Consider the following 16,234-nt stretch of genomic DNA (forward strand, 5'->3'; position numbering starts at 1 on the left):
ACAGACCGGACTCAAATAGGTATGACCTAAACTGTTAAAATAACCCAGGGTCACAATTCGAAGTGTTCAATTGGTCAGCACCAAAAGGGAGCTTAAAGGAACCTTGTTATGTACTATGACTATTAGAAAAACTCAAAAACATATATTCATCTTTAAGTAAACAATAAATGCCAAGCGTTTACCCTGATAGTGTTCACTTTGTTATTTTTAAGGCTGAGCAAATTTTTGCACTAGTGGCAATCAGAAGACATAAAAGTCATCATCTATCAGCAGATGGAAAATTTAAACAATGGTGAATATCATACACATTACATACAGTATAAACTTTTCTGTACCTCTAACTAAAAGCAAAAGCATTGCTATCACTAATCAGTGATGCCATACTCATACATTACCTTGGCAACAAATTGAAAATGCTTTTATAGCTTTAGCTCCCGCTTCTGTGAACAGCAATGTTCATATTCTATTCAAAACACCACTTATATCCAGTTCCTCCTACTATCTAACATTTTAACGCTATTTAACACTTGAAGTAGGACTTTTCCTATTGCTGGTCTTGCTGACTCCCTAGGCTCAGTTTTTTCCAGACATAAGTGACCATCACTTCTTATGTTTTACTTATGTGATAGCGTCTGCCCATTTTGTGTTTTGAGTTACTTGTCCCTTTGTGTCTCTCCTACTTTGTTTTCGTCTGGTCTCTATCAAGACACACATAAAAAGAGGTGGCATGCAGAGGTGTGGCCGAATCATTTCAAGACTCAGTTCCTGCTACAGAGAGAGCTTTTCCTTAATGCCTGGTTTCTGTGCAAGACACTGTTTTAGATTCAGAGGGTGCTTCTGCCTCAGATTGGGTTCCTGCTCTGATCAGTCATTTTATTTTATTTAAATCAATATTGTAAATGGTTGATTTCCTCCTTTACTGTTGCTGCTCCTGATCCAGAGCATTAAACAAGCAAACAAACAAACAAACGAAAAAACATAACTTTTAAACATGCTTTTTTGCCCCTCACTTTTTTTGCAGGCTCCTTTGATATTTTATTGTCCCAATATATTTTAGTTTAGTCATCTTTGTTGGATTGTTTTAATTTAATCTGGATTGTCCTCTGTCATGCTGCATTCATTTGTGCCGTCCTGTAGAGATTTTTTTTTTTTGTATTAATATGAATCAACTATTGTTATTTTTGACCATCAAAATATGTTTGAAGCACAGTATCCCTCTATCCTCTACCATTTATCAATCCCCAATTTGTGACCAAATTGACCACAGATTTTTTTGGGGCATCAGTTAGCACTGAAAAATACTAAAAGACACCAAAACTGTTGCAGCAGTTTATTTTACAATTTAGGAAATCACTTTGCATCACTTTGCATGTGGGAAATGTTCACTAGCATATTCTTCGTCGATGGATTTGCACACTTTGGCCATTTGAATTTGATCTGCATATTGAAGAAGACATACACACAAAAGATGACGAAGATCATAAAAAGAAGGATGAAGATCAGCCCCATATGCTAATTTGTACCTCTGGAAATGCTGCCTTGTTATGTTAAAAATAGTCAAAGGCGCTTTGTTTGCTACAAAAAGCGAAAAAACAAAGCATAAAACACAAAAATACATTTTTATCTAATCAGAGTGGGCTAATGGCATTTGTACACTTGAAAAACGATCTAGAAATAAGTAAAAATGTCTTAAGTTAAGTGTATTTCCCCTTAATTTGAGTAGGTAAATTAGATAGTTTGCCAATGGAATGAGTATTTTTACTCTTAAAATTAGATAAAATGCACTTAAAATAAGACAATGTAATCGTGCTTTCTTATTTTAAATGTAAATCGTCTTGTTCCATTGGCAAAACCTCCCTTTTACCTTCTCGACTTAAGAACAACTGCACTTATTTTAAGAAAAAATGACTTATCTAGATTTTTATTTTTTCCAGTGTAAAGTCACAGTATTCACATTGAATTAACTTCATGAAATTTGAAACCAAGCTCTGGAGATTAGTAATTCGAGATCAAGGATGACAGAGTAATAATAGAGAGGTTTGAAAAAATCTATAAGTTTGAGAAACATAGATGAAAAAGGACACGTTAGAATGTAAAAAAGTCCAGACCTTGATGTCTGTGAAATATTTATGTATGACAACTACCTTTTAAGGATTTTAGTTATTTGTTCCTGTGATGATTTCATATTGTAAACATTTTTTCCTTTATAAATATGTGGTGTGCACTTTGAATCTGAGTGTGTGGTTTTTGGCACTGAGAGGTGTTTGCTGCAATCTTATCTATCTGGAATTTGTTTAGACTGAGATCAGCCTTTTATTATGGAGTCCACAAGGAGAAATCACAAACAAAGACTTAATTTATGAGACAAATCAGCTCCCTGTTCAGCTGAAAGTTAATTGTTTTCCTCTTTTGTACTTGCTTCTTGTTAGGTGTGGGCAAAATCTACATCAAGCAGGCAGGTAGGCAAAAAGCCATTCTACAGGTTCAGGTTAAATAGGTGTTTATACAAAACCATCTACCATTTGTTCGGTTTGAGTTGCCAGTAAAAATCACCCGTATTTATGACAGGTCATGGCTCATATGTTCTGTGCAATCAGCAGAAGAGAAACATTTTGCCAAAAGACCATTAGGACTATGTTGAATGTTTTTATTTGATTAAGTGAACGAGCATTCATATATTCTCATTAAGATGGTCAATAACTGAATGACATTAAAGTATAAAACTGTGCAGTAAGTTTTTTTATTCTGCTTGAAATACATTTTAGGCTTTAAGTATACTGTTTCTCTTCATCATTTTTGTAGAAAAAACAAACTGATTACTTTGTTTTTTCTAAAACAAAATAATTATTATATTCATCAGAAACATTTAGTGAGTATGTTGAAAGTAAGTTAGTTAAGTGTGGTCAAATAAATAAAATTTGCCATTTCTAAATCCGTTTGTTTTCATTTTCAATTAGTGCTTATGGTAAACAAAAGTCAAGCGTTTCTATGACTGCTATGAGTCAATGTGTTCTGTGACTGTCAACAACATTGCTCTCACTCTGATCCCACATCATGTTTGGATCACTCATTCGCATTTTCTGTGCATTCACCAGAGACCACGGTGTCAAAGGTTGCAAGTGTAAGGATATATCACAGCGCAACCCCCATCAAATAAAGTAACCATGAAATTTAGACAAGGTGTGGTATCAGGCATCACAAGCGAGCTAATCGACAAATTCCTCTCAACGCTTGGAATGCAGAGATCGAAGAAAGCCTGCTGGATTCTCCTGTAATCAAAGGAAACATTCCTGCAGGTGTTGAGGCAAGATGTTTCTTTGGAGTAAAACAAAAAAAGAATTATCACATATTAATATTATTCCACTTTATTTAATAGCAACAATTTACAGCAAATTTTATTGTGGCATCCATTAGAAAACAAGAAAAAAAAAACTATATCTACAAAAGTGCAAATCAGCTTTGACTTAATTAGTGTCAATCAGATCGATTTAAATACAGTCCAATCATAGAGTAACTTAAAAAACTTTAGGACCCACAGTCCTATTGAATATCAATCTAACCAGATAAATTTAGATGGTTATATAATGTCAGCTAATTAAAAGTTATCTATAATGCAAGATCTAGCAGATTGTTCTGAGTCCCTGGATTTACAACATTTTACCTTTCCGTCATTTCCATTTTTTTCCTAAGTTTTAAACTTTAAAACAGCAAACAAAGGAAGTGAAAAAACTGTACAAAAATAAATGTCTCAAACAAAAACAAAAAATTAAACACCAAAAATGTGTTAGAAAGATTACAAAAAGAAGCACTATCCCATTGTTGATCGGTGTTTCTTTAATTTGTATGAAAAACTTAACAGCTGTTATAAAACATTGCAATTATACCTGCAAATTCTTGGTTTACAAAGTTTTATGCTTAAAAGAAATCTTGTTGGTTTTAGCTTGCCAGATACTTATTAGATGATCAAGTAAAAATTATGTACATATGATAAAATACAACACATACAGTCATTTATTCTAAATTATCATTATTTTAATTATTGAAATGACCAAAACTGTGTATCCGTTCCTGTTTTACCCCTATTGGGATAAATAGATGTTGTTGTGCCTTGTATAATTGCATGAATCCACATTGAACAATACAGCCTTATATAGATAGTTTTTATTACTGTAACTCGCTCAGATGACTTGCACTGAATAGTATCAGTCAAGGCATACCGGTAGATGGAGCATATTCTCCACCTATGCATCCTATATGCATTTGGGTAGCAAGGAAGTGTGCTTCCCAAATGGTAGCACACTTCCAGATGGTCATAAGTCATGGTCGTGGATTGATTCCTGTCTTTTTCTGCCTATAAAGCTGCTGTGTGCACTACCTTTACTTTCTGCTCCCTCTGCTCCACAAAAAAAATAAAGTCTGAGTGGTTACACCTGCAGCCGTTCCAATTACTGGGAGATGCTTCACCTCTATGCTGCACCGTGTATTCCTGGGTCTCCTAGTGGGCGACTTCCCGATTCTTAAAAGTTGTTAATGTTAGTAGACAATTCAGCAATGAGAAAAATACTCAACCTAGTAAGTGTGACTCTAGATTTTTCTGTAATATCATGTATGTTGTTTTTTTTAACCTCCTGTTAGTGGATTCCATATTCCCCTCTTGTCTAGCCCTTCTGAAAACCTCTGCCCCAAGAACTCAGGCCAACTAGAACCGCCCCGCTTGTGTTAACCCTGTCTTGCCCCATTAAGATTTTGATCCATTCATCACTAAGCTGATTCACAGCTGGAAGCTTCTTCCCAGCTCTTTTTTTTGTCAGTCCGAAAATACCACTCTACACCTCCTGTCTTTGGGAAAGCAATGGCAGAAGTGAAAAACCAACTGAGAATATGAAATAGTGAAAAGCATCCTCCTCTCGTTCTGTATGGAGGAGGTAGATTATAGGCTTCTTCATCTGTGCTAGTTAACAAATATTTCCTTTTAGTTATCGCTTCACTTTGCAGGTGAATTTTAGGGGGGAGGAAAATGTTCAGCGTTTTAAGCTTCTCTAATGTAAAGTTGTAACTTTGGGAAGATGGAAACCAGACATCCTCTAATCAGGCACTGACATTTCTTCACTAAAGATATTTGGATTTTCACTAACACCACAGGTTCATATTATAGAGAACAAATAATCATGTTTTAGTTTTCTTTTTAGCATAACTGCCCCCTTCTTGCATGTTTTGTTAGCGATCAACACCAGCTAAAATGGGGAAACAATTAAAGTCGTTACCCTCGATGTTAGAAGTGTAACCAAATCATGTTCTCACATATTTATCTAACCATTTACAACTTTTGGACCTGTTTAACTCAGGATGTGCTTTGTTTTTCCATCTTGTTAGGTATGGATAGACATTTCATGTATGACTTATTACCTTGCTGAGTCTCCACATTCACAAAAATGACACAGATTCAAAAAGACCTCAAGGGATTTAAACCTCACATCCAGATCCAATGAATCTAGAATGAACCTATCCACCTTACATGATTTATGTTCTTAATGTTTCATATCTTTTTCAAACACAATAAACCATATATAAATATATATATATATATATATATATATATATATATATATATATATATATATATATATATGACAGTCATTTTAAAGCACAATTTATATTAATCCAGGAGAGCATTTTTAAATCCCTCCACAGGTTTCCATTTTCCCATTTTTATTGGTCTCTAAACTATTGCTCTCAGAACACTTTCCTGACTTCCTTCTCTAGTCTGATTTAATTACCTTGTAAATCTTTATGAACACTGGAAACTTTTCATGTAGTTTCCATAGTATAATATATTATATACAAGTTTGTTGTTTTAGATTTAACACAGTCACTCATAAGCATCATTTGGCTCGGTTTTTAGCTAGCTTGCTTCTTTTTCTTTTGTTATGCTTATTTGAATATTTCTTGATTTCTGACATCGAGAAAACCATTGAAGTATTGTTAACAATAGGCCTGGAGCCAGCTGGAAAGCCAAAGTTGTAAAAAGAAAGTGATTATAAATGATCTTTAACACCCTTGAAGTGGAGCAGCAGAGAAGGCTAGAAAGCAGCCATGACCCTGTCAATGGAGAGCTTGCGTGTGGTCAAACAGGGTCAGAGGTTCACCCTGGATCAGCGAAAGGTGAAGCAGGGGTGATAGGACACCAACAAATCTATCAGTGCCTGAAGAAAGCATGCGTTTGCTGTTTTTATACAATGGTTATTTTACCAAAACCACCCATAGCAAACGTCATTAAGGTTAGAAATCTATAGCCTTACATGTATGCCTAAATTGTCTGTATAAGAAATTTCTTCTGTTTTTTATTTAATTTATAAAGCACAGAGCATGACTGTTCTCACTCAGACCTTGTTAGGATATCTACCGATTGAAGTGGCGTGATAAAGAACATTCTCTCTGAGCATCCTCGAATTTCTGACCTGATTTATATAGCTGACAGGTGTTCAACAAATGGGTATCTCTGGACTAAAGTAGTCCTCACATCAATGGCTTTCAGAACCCCAATAAAGGTAACATTTGCTTCCTTCTCATTAGTTCTGAATTTGCCTTACTTAGGAACAAATATAAATTCATGCTTAGGGAGTTGGATATTGAATTGTATTCAGTTGTGCATCCTGCACTTTCTTATTACTGTGGACTGATCTAACTACAGAGCTAAAGAGGCTGAAACAATCATTTTTGTGATGTTTGACAAAATGTCATCCTGTTTATCCACCATGTGCATGTTTGTTATTTTTTTCATTCATTCCTGTCTCACAACACTTTTGTTCCACGTGTGCTGCCAAAGAAATTTTCTTTTCAGATTGTCCTTCTTCAAGCCTGATTCCATTGGTTACGATTACATAAAGAGCTTAAGTTCACAACATCAGCCTGGAAACATTTAAGCAGACTGGAGGATGGCTCTCACTCTGAACACCACACAGACCTATAAAATCCAGCCACATGTAGAGGATTTGTAAGGATAATGACTTTCCTTTGGTTAGTGACAATGAAGACAGCAGGCATGTCAAATAATATAGTTTTTTATTGGATATTATATTACATATCTCCTTTTCTTTTGTGGATCTTGAATCCATCTAATTTATCAGCCATCTTATAAGTAGATTTAATGACTCAAGATGTCAACCGCCAGATGAGAAATGGTGCTATTGGAGAGGCCTGTTCTTATTTTTATTGGGACAAACCTCTGGTCTACAGTATTTTCTTTCAACAAGTTTTTTAAAATCGTATCTTTTTCAAAAAATATTCCCAGTTTAACATGAATACAATGGAAAGTCAAACAGAAGCAATGCTAAATGCATTTTTTTATCATTACCGTGAAAGTTTAAATAAATTTTGCTCTGGTTTGTAGCCATAATCCACATTCAGAGATAATATAAACTTATATCAATATTGTGCTCTATAGTAGAACATAATTGATGTCTAGCAGGCTGGACTGTCACAAGAATTTCAACAAGTGTCAGTCAAATCTTTAAGCTTAAATATACCGATATATCTTTTCTATCTCAAATACATGCACAGCTGCTTCTATTTCATAGTAACTTTGTCTTTCAAACCAGCAGGAAAAAGTGTTTTTTTTTTCAAAACACTTATCATATATGTTGTCTTACCAATTACTATACATTTAATTGTGTGCATTATGATTTTAGAAGAACTTTTTTCTTTTTAAGTGTAATCTGGATACAAGGCCAAGTGGATTTAGCACTGGACTTTTATTGGGAACCTTAAAGCCCTCCTCCATGTCTGCTTCAGCACACCTGATATAAATGATGGCATAACAAACAAACTAAACATACTATTAAGGGCTGCAAACGTCTGCTAATAACCCCTTTACTTAAATTAGGTTAATTGTACCCGGTTGTTATGTTTTAAAGTTGCTTATGGAAACCTAAATACCTGAAGGACAGAGAGAAGCACATAGTGGAGAGTGAAAGAAAGAATTTATCTTAATGAATAAATAAATAAATAAATAACTTAACTTTTATATAAACCAGACCATTGGGAATCAGAAAACTGTTGAATATAGCAATGAGACAAAAACAAAATGACTTAAGTGTTGAGAAGGACTGAGAACTGAAAGACAAACAACAAGAAATCATGGCACAAAGAGATAGACTTTCCAGTATTGAGAAGGAAATATTTTCTTATCTTTAAATAGCTGCATGCATCTTCAGATTAATGTTGACTCTTTCAACTGTCCCCATAGCTTGATGATGCTACAGCCATGTTTAAGTGTTGGAATAATAAGTTCAGGAGGATTACAGTATGTCTAGTTTTAAGTCTTGCTAAGTCTGGTTATTCTATATTATTTCTTAAAGGTATAGTGGAGGATTTCCACAATTTTTTTGAAAAGACCCGCCCTCTCCACTTTTAAAAAAGAAAATGCACAACCTTGTACCCGCTCCCGAGAGGGAAAGCCTATTAAACACGTGCAAGACAATGCACCATCCCATTTCTCCTCGTGCACGCTCTGTTTAAATGTTGCTGTTTGCATCGCTCATACAAGCTTACTTTCCAAAAGAAGAGTTGTAATTTTTACACTATGTCAGACTCACCACAAGTAAGTGAAAATGGGGAAGAGCACCTACAGTAGGACGGCCTTACGTAAACATATCGCCAGAATAATTGACAATTATGAGGACGATCCACCTGGAAAAAGAACATCCTCCACTATACCTTTAAGTCTGAAACTATTAATATCCAAGAAGTTTTTTAAGTTTCTCCAAACTTGCTTCATTTTAAAAGCCAAGACCTGCAGATAACAGGACCATAAAGCAACAAAGTCACTCTCACGGTGCATAGCAACATTAAGATAATTAAAGGAGTGTGTGCATTGCTTCTTTCTAAAATATTTTCCTAAATTTATCTTATTTGGCAGTTGTGTTCTGCATGAGAACCATTTACAACTCCCTCATGCACAATGAAGTTGGTGATTTTTTCCACTGAAACTCCAAACAGACCCTTTATGTTTTATGCAATGTGGACACAAATGTAAAAGAGCAGGGGCTCTTATTCAGACTATTCAATGTATGCATCAGGTTTTCCCACTAGGAAGAAAATCCTAATAAACTGTTAGAATCCTCTAGTGTATTGTGCTCCAATGTATAATTTAATATTTGGATTCTTCTTTTAAAGCTAGAGTTTTAAAGAACAGATCATGACTCTGTGGACCTTTTCTTTATACCAGGGCCAGAACTCTGTAAGGTTCCCTCTGAGCTGAAACAAACAGAACAATAAAGAAAAATCAAATGAAAAACAGGTTTATGTCAAAGAAGTTTGGAAATCTTTAAATGCCCATTCTGTATTTTTTTTCCTGTTTGCTGTGAAATACAGCACCATCTCAGATCTTATCATGTTTCAGATGATGGGATGTGCACTATGAGTTTTGAAAGGAAACTGATCTGGTTTTCATTGAATGTATTATTCCTGTGTCTAATTCATTTTAGATTCGCATCGCTTTGTCTAAACTGAAATGTTTAAAATGTTGTGTGTGTCCTTATTTTGGCACACAAAAATCCTTTATGATATTTTTGTTCTCAAGTAAAATAAAGAAAGCATAATTGATCCTGACTGCACATAGGCCAAAAAGTACTATTTTTTACACAGTTTGAATGAATGCTCATGGAAGTTTAGGCTTGACTAGGTTGGCCCTGCATGCAACATTCCTGAACCTTGCCTCTTCTACATAATGTATGAGGGCACTGTAACTCTGTAAGCACTTAAGATGATGGTAAGATTTAGGAAACATTATGTGCCAAATGAAAGTTCCTTCTTATCTCAACTGCTCATCTGACTTCATTTGTCAGAATAAAGAGCCCCATTGTGTTTTTTTAATTACTGCCATTTGAAAAAGCAAATATATTTATTAAGAATGAAGTAATATGAACAAATTCACAAAAGAACAAAAACTCTCTTATCTCAGAAGTTGTTTGCTTTGGTACTGAGCTCTGCTTAAATTTAGAGGTAGACTGGGACTAACAAAGAGCCATGAGCTTCATCCTCAAGATGCTACATCACAGGATTAGTACAAAAAACATCTAACAGTGAGATTATAATTTGTTTCTGTCTTAAATGTGATGCTTGTAAAGAAAAAAAGAAAAAAAAAACTGTGTTTGTGCACATGGCTGCTTTCATATTGTTTAGGGTAAAAGAGAGCCCTTATCCTGAATCCTTCATGTTTTCACCATTTTTTTCTGTTTTTTTTACAACTATCAGACATCTAATTAAACAAGTGATTTGAATTAAGTAGTAAACTGTAGGCATGAAGTTTACATATTATCCATTGTGCATGCATAAGCTTTTCTCTTGCTTCCTCCCACAGTCCAAAACCATGAGTTTTAGGAACTGTGAACTGACCTCTCTAAATAGCTATTTTTGTCAGTTCATGCTTTGTTTTTTTTTTTCTGTCTCTGTGCTGCCCTATGATGGATAGGGAGTCTGTCTAATGAGTGGGAAGTACTGTAATGATCACTGGACATAGGCTATACAAGTTAGTTGAAGTCCTCTGATTTCAAACTATTATACGTCACATTTGGCATAATACATTGGAGTTATTGGTACATCTATATTTATATACACAGAAAACTATGTTTTTATAAAAGCAAAGCTTCTCTTCTTTTTTTTTTCAAAAGGAAAGATCACTTTACCTAAAGCTGCAATTTGTAAGATGATCAAAAAATAGAAAACCAAGCACATGTGTTTTAAAACAAGGTTTAAAAGCCTTACCTTTGATTAAGTAAGAAAAACCTTGTGAGAATCCCCGGATCTGCACAATACACTGTTGGCATTCCTGGGAAGTTCAAGGCTTGGATCTATCAGCACAACATCCTGCCCCGTCTCCTCTGGCCTTTGCTGATGTATGAGATCCCACTTACGACCGTGGAGGGCTTTGAGAGGAAGATCAGTCAGTACCTGCGCAGGTGGCTGGGCTTGCCTCGCAGTCTGAGCAGTATTGCCCTGTTTGGACATGGGACCAAGCTCACGCTCCCATTGAGCAGCGTGTCAGAGGAGTTCAAGGTTGCCCGGGCTAGAGAAGTCCTTCTCTACAGAGACTCCACTGATGGGAAGGTGTCTTCAGCAGGGATAGAGGTCCGCACTGGAAGGAAGTGGCGTGCCAAGGACGCAGTGGAAAGAGCCGAGGCGAGGCTGCGTCACAGCACCATGGTGGGTACAGTGGCCACAGGGCGGGCAGGACTGGGCAGCAACCCGAAGCCCTGCTACAACAGAGTGACAGGGAAGGACAGGCGTAAACTCATCCAAGAGGAGGTTCGGGCAGAGGTGGAAGAAGCTCGCTTCAGCAGGGTGGTGGGCATGAGCAAGCAGGGGGCCTGGACCAAGTGGGAGCATGTTTCCAGCCGTAAGATCACCTGGACTGATGTATGGAGGGCGGAGCCACATCATTTCAGGTTCCTCGTCCAAGCGGTGTATGATGTCCTCCCAAGCCCCACTAACTTGTTCACCTGGGGCCTGATAGAATCACCTGCGTGTCAGCTCTGCCAGAGGAAAGGGTCTCTTGAGCACATCCTAAGCTGCTGCCCAAAGGCCCTGGGAGATGGCAGATACCGCTGGCGCCATGACCAGGTCCTGCGGGCAATAGCAGATACCATCTGCACTGGCATAAACACCAGCAAGAGTCAACCTCTAAGCAGGAGCATGATTGCCTTTGTTCGAGCAGGGGAGAAACTGCAACCCTCGAAGAAGACCCAAGGGGGCCTGCTCACGACAGCAAGGGACTGGCAGCTCTTGGTCGATCTGGGGAGGCAGTTGAGATTCCCGGATTACATCGCAGCCACGACACTCCGCCCGGACATGGTGCTGTCATCAAATTCCACCAGGCAGGTTGTGCTGCTGGAACTAACTGTTCCTTGGGAGGACAGAATAGAGGAAGCCCAGGAGAGGAAGAGGGCTAAATACACAGAACTTGTGGCTGAGTGCCGGAGGAATGGCTGGAAGGCCCGCTGTGAGCCTATTGAAGTGGGCTGCAGGGGCTTCGCAGGCAGATCTCTACACCGTGTCCTTGGACTCCTAGGGATTTGCGGTCTGCAGAGACGAAGAGCAACCAAGAACATCTTGGAAGCAGCTGAAAAGGCTTCACGGTGGCTCTGGTTGAGGAGGGGGGAGGCGTGGCGTAGTGCGCTACCTGGACACAAGTCGGGGAACTGATCACCCCCGGCTGGGTCGCCCGAGTGAGGGTGTATGACTAAGACCCGAAACACCCAGTGATCTCGGGAGAGTCACTGAAGATGTGTCCAGGTTGCACCACTAGGTGTATTACAATCCTCCGGACACAAAATAATAATAAAAAATAAAAAAAAAACACAAAGAGATTCAATATACTTAAAAGGTTGAAACAATTTTCAAACCAACCTTTTCTTTGCTGCCTCACTTTAAAACAGTGATATATTTAATTTGTGCAATTTAAAGGAATTTAAGTAAAGATTAGCTGAAGGAAATTTTGCTCAACCTCTCCATATTCACTCTGGTTTACTGAGCATTTCCTTGAATATCTTTACATCTCGGATTTTCTCTGATTATTACTAATAAGAATGATTTTGAAAGCTTAAAATAGATGATTGTACACATGTGTACTGTATAGTGCAAATAGACCCTCATCTTAAAAGCCATGGGAGGTGCAATTTCAAGATCTGTATGACTAAACTGCAAGTGGTCTGAACAAGGTATCAAAAAACATCTGTTTTCAGCTTAATATCCAACACTGCTTTCCCTGCTCATATCCTTATCAACAGAGAGGGAAGGTTACACCTGGAAGGTTAAAGTGAAAACCTTCTGCTGTCTAACCAGTAACGCTCTCAATGCTGAGGTATTTTTATAGCAGCACATAAAGAAGTGGATTATGTCAGCCGGCAAAGCTCAGCAAAGATTATAGGCAGCAGTCCAGGATCTTGGACAAGTCCATTAGTGTAACAAAAGACTCACTGGGGAGTCCCCTCACTGTAAACAAGAACCAGCTGATAAATCCAAACAATCTCTTGATACAAAAACACCAGGTAGGATATGATTAGATCAGTTAATACGAAAAATGTATCCACATTTTAAGAATTTTTCAAAGTTTTCTTTTCTGTTGTTATTCATTTCCCTCAAACACTTTAAATATGCCAAGAAATTATCTTTGTAAAGAAAATTCATACCTATATCCTGCAGTAGAAAGTGAAAAAATTAAATGTGGTCATTTTACTTATTCATAACTCTGGAGACTCATTTTATCCTGTAAACTGAGCAGCTTAACCAAAATGTTAACCCCATGATAATGACTAATGTAGTTGGAGATTACAGTAAGATGCTGAACAGAAGAACATGAAATATATCTTATGTCTTTACAAAAACTTTGTTCATGATTTGCTTCTATTGCACAACCACATATTTCCTTCTCCTTCCAAGTCTGTTCTTCATCTTTCTGCAGTTGGCCTTTGTTGCTGTTATTAGAACTATCTGAGAAAGGAGTAAAGAAAACATTTCCTCCCGTGGATTTCCAGTATTTGTAACTGGTCACTGACCACCGTGACATTTCCTGTGCTGCAATGTACCAGTACCTCTCAACCACTAGATGACTCCCTGTATTGTAATTTGTACTAGATGCGGTAGTCAAGTGAAAAATGTAGATTTTTCTTTTTTTTTTTATTAAAACCTTTTTCTTTTTTCATCATACTTTGTTTTTCTCATATGGTTAAAACGTATTAAAAGTTAATATTTAAAGTTTAAAAGTTAATATTATAGATTAAAGTTATATATTTTCTGTAAAATGAATTTTTCAGATCAACAATTTCTTGTGAAGAACAAGTTAGGGCAGTCCTCATTAAACGGCTTAAAGTCACACACAGATGTAATACAATCAGATGCACATGATCAGAACAGCCTTAGTCTCCATTTTGAAGGAGGCTTACCCTGATAAATTGCGATTTTATGTGATATCCATGCCCTTGCCTCGAAAATAGTATGCAAGTGTAAGACAGTAAAACCATGGCCAATATGTCAGGATTCATTTTCCAATATACATGTATTGAAATGTATGAAAGTAAAAAAAAAAAAAAAAAATCACTTAAAACCTCTAAATTTCATGAAAAGAACTGCACATATGCATATCTGAAAGGAAACTGACTAAAACGAACATTCATTGCTGTGTGCAAGAAAGAAATATCTACTCTCTAGAATACACTTTGAGGCTAGATTAAAGTTTATCAGAAAGAGCATAGATAAAGACAAGTAGGTTAGCAATTGTTTTATAGAAAAATAATCTAAAACTGAATTAGTTGGGCCCGCATCATGTTTGTTTTAAATCCAAAAAAATAGGAAATTTTGCCGGAAAAAAAAAAAAAAAAACTCATACATACTATGAAGCATAGAGGTGGAGGTGTCATGATATGGGAATGTCTTGCTGCAGAATGACCTAGTCAGCAAGCAAATGTTTTCTTTACTCTGTTACATATAGCCTAGCCTAAATTCTATGTATTATATGATAACGCTTTAGTAAAAGAGGAGAACCTTTGTGTAAAAAAAGAAGAAAGAAAAAAAACAAAATATGTCAGTTAAATATATTATTAAAAACAAATCCTGGTGACCATAATATTATCTTGCCATTGAGATGTTTAAAGGTGTTTAAATAATGAAAGATTCTTTTTGGTATTACCACTCCTTTACCAGAGATGTGGAAAAGTGTGCAGAGCACTGGAATCTGTTGTGATCACATCAGGTCTATAAGGAGTCTTGTTTATTGATTTACTGGCACAGGGTAATAAAGCTTCTTGTGTAATTAAGATTAGAGCTGTTTTTACTGGTTCTGACACATACCAGACAACCACGCTGGGCTGAAAGTGACTGAACGGAGGAAAACAAGAGAGAGAGCTTGGAGAACAACGCCTGGTTAATCTCATGTCTAGTACCTAAAGGCACAGTGGAAAAAGAAGACTGAAAATGCCAAAGAGAGATCATGAAGAGTCTGAAGTCGCAAAATGTGGATGTGATTACAAGGTGACAGACAGGGTGAAGATTGAAGAGGAGGTGGAAAGATCCGGTGGTCAGAGATCCTGGGATATGGGCGGAAATACGACTTCTGTACTTCCATTTGAAGCAGAAATCAAAAACCGATAATTACTCTACAGTATAAACTCTCAACAGAAATGACAGTTTAGTTTCAGGATGACAGACAAGTGAGTCAAATTCTTTTTTGTTTACTAATATTCTCTTCACAATGCACAGTGATATTGCACAATACACAAGAAGGTCTCCAGACACAATGGCATGGCCCAGACAGTATGCATTCCAGGCTCGTCTCTGTTTGTTTCAGAAGTGTGTAATACTCGACAGTCTAAGCATCCTTTTGATTTATTCAGGATGTCCTAAGAATTGAACTATTTCATTCTATCATATTCTGCAGAATCTGTGGTCAGTTTAAACAGGAAGAACGTCTGTAGCTCATCAATAGAGACACTGAACCATTGTTGCTCCAAAGATTTTAGTTTTTACTTTTGCCATCATCCATTTACAGTGGCTTGTACTAGTATTAATAAACTTGATCCCGTTTACATTTTATTTAATTCCCAACACAAATCTTAATGTTTTTACTGTGATGTTTATGTGATTTACAGACACAAAAACTTGAATTAAAGGGATTGGATAATTTTTCTAGTTTCATATTTTTACAAAAAAAATCTCAAAATGTGACATGCATTTGTCCATATTTCTTTTTCTTCAACATTAAATTATTTATCACAATTTTTTAAAAATCTTTTTGTTCTGTTATTTGTATTTATAAAGAGCTTAAAAGGGCAATCATTAGTTTTTCCATAAGTTTTCCTGAAACTCTTGTGTCACATTTCCAGAGCAAAACAGAGATGAAATTGTAATCAGTACTTTTTTCTCTTGTTACGTTTCCCTAATCTTAATCTTTTGAATCTGGTGCTTTTTCAGCTATATAAATGTAAATTGGTTATTTACAATAAAAATTACTAAATCTTGGCTCTGTGTTTTGAAGATGTTACCTTGAAGTAACATGAAGTCTGGGGTTCCTCCTTATACCATACAGCTGTTGTTTCATGGTGCAGAAATAAGCACTTAGCAAGCTCTCAAAATATAGCAGATATTCAACAATAAATGCTTTGTAAACACATAAAAGCATACTACTTCTTATTACACTTGAGTTATAACTTTGAAGATGTAAAGAGTTCATTAGTGGTATGAA

The sequence above is a fragment of the Cyprinodon tularosa genome, unplaced genomic scaffold (assembly GCF_016077235.1).
Source record: "Cyprinodon tularosa strain WSP-4 unplaced genomic scaffold, ASM1607723v1 ctg37, whole genome shotgun sequence".
In the NCBI taxonomy this organism is placed as follows: domain Eukaryota; kingdom Metazoa; phylum Chordata; class Actinopteri; order Cyprinodontiformes; family Cyprinodontidae; genus Cyprinodon; species Cyprinodon tularosa.